General features: G+C 39.7%; 1 non-coding gene across 1 annotated transcript; it reads right to left on the reverse strand.

Annotated features, from left to right (window-relative positions):
* Nucleotides 1–581: 581 nt before the first annotated feature.
* Nucleotides 582–688, reverse strand: LOC120887774 (U6 spliceosomal RNA). The gene has a single exon (XR_005731100.1). It is a non-coding gene; the product is annotated as a U6 spliceosomal RNA (small nuclear RNA).
* Between the last annotated feature and the right edge of the window lie 5,620 nt (nucleotides 689–6,308).

The following is a 6,308-nucleotide window of genomic DNA, read 5'->3' on the forward strand; positions in this document are numbered from 1 at the left end:
GGTATAGAAAATCATTGGATTAGACAAAGGGGAATGTAGGGAAGGGAAGGGGGATGGGAATAGGAAAGACAGTGGACTGAGTCAGACATAACTTTCCTATGTTCATATATGAATACATGACCAGTGAAACTCTACATTATGTTCAATCACAAGAATAGAATAAAAATTGTAATGGGTTGCACCCCATATATGTAGAATATTTCAAAAATGCCCTATATATATCCAACAACACCAAGAAAAAGGCCAAAAATAGTTAAGTCTGTATTAAATGGTAAGTTTCTGTACCACAAAGGAAACAATCAATTAAGTGAAAACACAATGGAATGGGAGAAAATATTTACAAACATATGTCTAATAAATATGTAAAGGATTATATACCTAAAATATGTAAAGAATTTCTATAAACTCAATAGCAAAAACAAGTCAAACAAACCCAAAACTAACCAAACAAACAAAAAACCAAACCCCTAAATAATCCTATTAAAAATAGGCAATGGAATTGAAGAGATATTTCTTTTTTTAAAAAAATATATATATCTTTTAAAATCTGTTCTTTAGATATACATGACAGTAGAGTGTATAAAAACATTGAACGCTTTACGAACTTGCATGGCATCATTGTGTAGGGGCCATGCTGATCCTCTGTGTATTGTTCCAATGTTAGTAGTTGTGCTGCCAAAGTGAGCACTTGAATAGATATTTCTCCAAAGAAGATATGCAGATAGGCAACAGATAAGTCAAATAGTGTACATCATCAGGGAAATACCAATCAAAATCACAATGAGATACTATCACACCCCATTAGGATTTGTTTAACAAAAACCCAAAATAGCAAATGTTGATACTGATTTGGGGAAAGGGGAGGCTTTGTACACTGTTGGTGGGAATTGGTACAGCCACTACGCAAAACAGTATGGCGGTATCTCAAAAAATTAAAAACAGAACAACCATAAAAATGATTTACCAATTTCACCTTTGGACATATAGCCAAAGGAATTTCTTCAAAAGATTTTGAAGAGATAATCTGTGCTCTCATGTTCATTGCCACATTATTTCCAGTAGTCAAGATGTGGAAGCAAGCTAAATGTCCATGAATGGATAAAGAAAAGGTGGTATACATAATAGAATAGAATACAGCTCCAAAAAGGAAGAAAATCCTGCTTTTTGAAACAACATGGATGAACCTGGAGGACATTATACTAAGGGAAATAAACCAACCAGAAGGACAAAAACTACATGATTCCACTAATGTGAAGAATCTAAAATAGCTGGATGCATAGAAGCAGAGAGTAGTCTGGTAGTTGTCAAGGGCTTCTATTGGGGGAAGAGTAATGGGAGATATTAAGACGGGGTACAAAATTTTGGTTATGCAAGATGATGAGTCCTAGAGACCTTCTGCCTATAGTTAACAATACTATATCGTATACTCAATAATTTGTTAAGAGGGTGGATCATGTTAATTGTTCCCATCATATGTGTGCACACACACGCACAATAATAGTGTGGGAGGAATCTTTTGAAGGTGATAATTATGTTTTGGCTTAGATTATGGAGATGGTTTCATAGGTATATACTTATCACCAAACTCATCAAGATTCATTTGTTAAAAAGATACAGATTTTTGCATGTCAATAACATTTGAATAAAGTAGTTTAAAAAAGTAGATGTGAAGAGCATTTCAGACAAGCAAAATAGTGTGTGTTTGGAAAGACATAGGCCTGAAACAGCCTGTCACACTGGACAGAACAGTAAGAATCTTCATAACTCTAGATTATACCCAAGGAGGGAGAAGCTGGTGTGAAATGCATTTGAAAACTGGGGTGGTGAGGAGGGTGAAATAATAATGCACTTTTTATGCAAGGAAAAGAAACCTGGGTTTAATTCTATAGATACTAGTCATTCTGTCTATAGTTGATAAGATGGTTTAGAGGAAATGAGAGCCTGACAGGAATCAGTGAGGATCTAAACTTCGTAGAAGGGCTATTTTAGGGTGGAGAAATTTGAAGCATAGGTGGAAAAGAAGAATTGGTGATGGGGTGGCTCATTGGACTTGGAGAGTGGAGGAAGAGAGTGAGCCAAAGGTGATGTTCATGTTCTATTTATCAGGTGCAGCTCTAGTGGAAAAAGCCTGAGTTGTACTTAGACCCCACTCCTGGTACCATTTTCTACTGAGAGTTCTTCAGTTGGAATCAAGACCAATCTTTACATGCCGACTTCTCACTCTATGCCACCAGGAAGCCATCTGTTCAGGGTCTCTGGGAATTGTTCATAGGAACAGTCTTTATTTCCATTCTACATTCTCCCATGCCACCATGTTGGATCTCATTGTATTTCTTTAGAAAAGATTGGATTTTTACTCATTTACACTAGTGTGAAATTACTGCTAACTCCTCAATAGTGTGCAACTCAATGGAAACTGTATGTTCTCTGGGACCAAAGTCTGGAGTTCAAAGGTTCAATCAAATTCTGGGTTAGCTGTTTGCCAGCTTTGTAATCTGGACAAACCAGAGCGTCCGAGCTTCCTCATATACACGATGAAGAGCATGATCCTGGCTGAGCTGTTTTGAGAAACAGAAGACACCTGCCGTGTAGTAAAAGTTCAGCTAGCATTCATTTTCATTCTTAATGGAAACACATGCATTCTTAGTGGTGGGATTTGGGGTACCAGGAAGGGGAGTGGGTAAAAAGAGCTGTGGTTAAAAGAGTTGGCCAGGTGTCCTGAGGTCTTATGCTCTGTGGTGGCCACTACTCTGCTTATGTGATGGCTTCTTGGTTCTGTGCTTCATTTCTCTCTCTCTCTCTCTCTGCACCTTGTGATAGAACAAGTACAAATTCCCATCTTTATGCAGTGGGCGATTTGACATGCATTTTTACCTTACCTTGCAGGCAGCAGTGTTAGATGCAGGACAGTTCTTAGTCAAATGGAAGGTGGAGAGATTCGGTTGGAGCCAAAGCAGTCGTATGCTGAGGGCTGAACCACTCTAGCTCAGGTGGCCAGAAGCACTTGGGAAAAAAAAAAAAAAAGAACTGTGTTAACCTGAGGTGCTCTAAATGATTATCATGGTGAGACTCTTGCAAGGTGTGTAATGAAATGAGTGCTGTAGATGCTGCTGAATTCCCCAGGCAAAGCAGAGAGAGCACAGGGACTTTCATTTGTTTCCGTGTAAGGGGAGATGATATAAGTTCACTTTGTGAATTTTTTTTCCTGGATTTATATAGGGAAGTGCTCAGAATACAAATCAGGAAATCTGAACAATTTCTATTCCTTATGTAATTCCAGGGGAGGATTCTTCAGTGAAAATTGAATGATGCATTATGGAGATGTGAGAAGCCTTGTCTTCCCTTGGAAGTCCGGTGTCCTCTGACAAGCTGAGCATGCGAGGTTGGTTTGGTAATGAGATGGCTCCCTCAGTTTTATTCTCCAACAGAAACTTTCATTATCCTACTGACTTATCCCAGGAACTAGGGTTATTTTTCACTTCTGATGGTGAAGGGAAAGTCATGGTTTGGTCTCTAATAGACTTTCCATCTTTCTATTTCTAAGTAACACAAAATCCCCATTGGCTCCTGCAGTTACCTGAGCAATTTAGGATGGGGAGAAGTAATTTATTTCAATCTTTCCTAACATAATTGGGCTCTGAAATCAGGGAAGCTGGTCTCATATCTCTCTCACTGGCCAGTCACCTTTGTCAAATTTATCTGCACCTCAGTTTCCCTGCCTATAAAACATGACTAATATCTACTCCTGGGGTGTTGTCAAGATCACATGAGATAATATAAGTTGCTTGTTACAGTACCTACCATGTAGTGCATGACAGATGTCAAATATTATTAAATGACTCCAACACCAGGCTCTTTATAAAGGAAAATAGACGTCTATGTTGGGAATAGGTGCCAAAGAAGACTCAATGTAAAAAAAGGATAGTGCAGCACCTATTTTCTCCCCTGACCCCAGTCTTCACCCTGGGTCCCAGGTCAGGGCCTTGTAATGATCCGAATGTTCTTTGAGATGGATGAAGCCAGTACTGGACCGTGGCTTTGAATACTGCTGGGCGCCCATCTGTAGGGATCTGGCCCTAGAACCATCAAGTCGGGTTTCAGTGGTCACCTGAAAACTCAGATGAGCACCCCGTGGGCCAGTCTAAGACCACGGCCCAGCCAGGAACGCCCCTCCCGGGCTCCTTCACCAGGACCCTCTTTTCCACATGCCTGGCCCCAGGTGCACGGCTGCAGCTACAGCGCGGGGGTCATGTGCACAAGGGAGGTCTTCCTGAGTTCACTGTCGTGAGCTCGAGGTCTAGTGTTTATCAACTCAGCTGCTCTTTCTTGCCAGGGAATGAAGTCCACTAGCGCCTGGGACTGAAGGGTTCCTTTTCCTCTTCTCCTATTGCCATGGGCTTTCCATCAGCAATCTAGCTTGACCGTCGCTCTTCTGTCCCCATCTTCCGTGGTTCAATAATTGCAAATCAAACTCCTCTTTAGGGGCTGTTTGCACCAAGCTAGAGGACAGTCTAGCTGAAGACCTGACTAGTTCTGCCTTTCAACCCTGCTGCCCCCGTAGCTGGATTGGAGGCTGTGGACATGGGGAGGGAACTGGGAATAAAGCTGCCCCTGTGGATTTTCAGTTTGATTTTAACTCTTCATTGAACTATCGTAACTATTTAAATAGACTTTGAAATAAAAAAATCAATCTAACAAATATTTATTGAGAACTGCTGTGTACGTGGCTGAATGGAAGATGGAACTGAGTGGAAAGATGAGTCAGGCAGGACTCCAGTCTAGTAAAAGCTCCCGAGAGGAGGTGGGATGAGGAAAGAGGCCCAAGGCTGGGGTCTATGCTCACTTATTATGATGATTTTCAAAATTTAAATTAAATGTACTTTTAACTGATGCATAAAACCAGAAAATAGCACATATGATGGGGAATATCGTATGATATGTTAGCACTGGAGTACTTTGTATAATGTTTAAATCATGTGGAACATTTATCTCCTCCAACATTTATCATTTATTTATGGTCAAAAGCATTCAAAATCCTTTCTTCCAGCTTTTTGAAATGCATGGTACATTAGTGATATCTGTAGATACTCTACTGTGCAACAGCTCAGCAGAACTTCCTGCTCCCAGGTAACTCTTAATCTACCTTTCCCCATTCCTGTCTTCCCTCTCATCTTCCCAGTCTCGACGAACTGTCATTCTACTCTTATCTTCTGTGATATCAACATTTTTATATTCTACAAATGGGTGAGATCATTCAATATTTGTCCTTCTGTGCCTGACTTACTTCATGTAACATAACGGTCTCTATCCTTTACTGTTGCAAATGTCAACAATATGGCTACTGTCTTTTTTATGGCTGAATAGTATTCCATTGGGTATATGTATCACATTTTCTTTCTCCATTCATCAATTGGTGGGTACTTGGGTTGTTTCCATTTCTTGGCTGTTGTGGATAATGCTGAAATGAACATGGGTGTGTGCAGATATCTCTCTGATAGATTGATTTCATTTCCTTTGGATATCTGCACAGTTTGGGATTGCTGGATCACTGGTAGTTCTAATTTTAAAATTTCAAGGAAGCACCATAGTGTTTTCCAGGATTGCTGTACTAATTTATGTTCCCAACAACAGTGTGCAAAGACTCCCTTTCCTTCGCATCCTCACCACACCTTGTTATCTTTGGTCTATTTATAATAGTCATTCTTATTGGGGTGAGGTATTATTGTAATTTTCATTTCCCTGATGATTAGAGATATTAAGTCTTATTTTTTCATAGACTCTTATTCATCTGTATGTCTTCTTTTGTGAAATTTTGGTTAAAGTCTAATAATCCTTTTAAAATTTAGTTATTTGAATTTTTTTGCTAGTGAGTTGTTTGTATTTCTTATGTTTTTTGGGTATTAGCCCCTTGGAAGATAGTTTATAAATATTTTCTTTTATTCTATACATTGTCTCCTTACTCTGTTGATAGTTTCCTTACTTATTTAGAAGCTGCCTTTTAGTTTGAGGTAATCCTGTCTAAGACTAGAGTTTAAAGCAAAGAAATCTTTTTGTGTGTGTGTGTGGGGGGGGTACTGGGGATTGAATCCAGAGGTGGTTAACCACTGAGCTACATCCCCAGCCCTTTTTATTTTTCATTTTGACAGAGGGTCTCACTAAGTTGCTTAGGGCCTCACTAAGTTGCTGAAGCTTGCTTTGTACTTGAGATCTTCCTGCCTCAGCCTCCTGAGCTGGGATTTCAAGTGTGCACCACTTTGCCCAGCAAAGCAACGACATCTTAATTAAGCGAACTTAGACACTCTTCCACT

Source organism: Ictidomys tridecemlineatus, chromosome 10 (assembly GCF_052094955.1).
Source record: "Ictidomys tridecemlineatus isolate mIctTri1 chromosome 10, mIctTri1.hap1, whole genome shotgun sequence".
NCBI lineage: Eukaryota > Metazoa > Chordata > Mammalia > Rodentia > Sciuridae > Ictidomys > Ictidomys tridecemlineatus.